This window comes from Sander lucioperca, chromosome 15 (assembly GCF_008315115.2).
Source record: "Sander lucioperca isolate FBNREF2018 chromosome 15, SLUC_FBN_1.2, whole genome shotgun sequence".
Classification (NCBI taxonomy): domain Eukaryota; kingdom Metazoa; phylum Chordata; class Actinopteri; order Perciformes; family Percidae; genus Sander; species Sander lucioperca.
This window is the reverse complement of record NC_050187.1, coordinates 4,673,239-4,673,910: the sequence shown is the minus strand read 5'-3', so window position 1 is coordinate 4,673,910 and position 672 is coordinate 4,673,239.

The window sequence follows — 672 nt, the reverse complement described above, 5'->3', positions numbered from 1 at the left end:
GCATTTCAGTTGAGTTTAGTCGACAAAAAGATGAGCGTCGACAGTTAGTTAGTTAAGGCGCTGATACACCAACCCGATTATTGGCCGTCGGACAGTCTGGCGAGGACGGTGACTCGAGTCTGTTTGGTGTGTTCCGTGCCGTCGTCCGTTGGAGGAGCAGTCGGCCTTCATTTGGGAGGAGCCGTCGGCCTTCATTTTGGCTGACCTGACATGTTCAGTCAGAGACAGGACAGTCGGGACTCACCTGGAAATGGGGAGCAGATGAGTCTCTCAAAATCTGACGAAAATCTTTTAAACTGACCTTTGTTGATCTGAAATGAAGACAGATTCAGCAGCTGCACGGCCTATTTCTCTCTTAAAATGTTTCCAGAAACACGTTTCGGTGAACTATTTTAGTCCAATATGAGATCGTATTCTGAACGAGCCGCCATGACAGTCTGGCTGTGAATTTCCGGAGAAAAAAGAACCACGTGACGAGCTTGTCCAATCAGCTGCCGGTTTTCATTTTTGGGAAACAATACAGAGAAGCGCCGCCTGCTGCTATGGAGACGTATTACGTTTTGCGCACGTGCAGAGCGTACGCTCAAGTCGGCGTCGCCTCAGTGTGTTTTGAGGCATTTTTTTGGGACCTCGGGGAGCCGACTGATCAGTCCGACCTTTTTCTGCCGACGG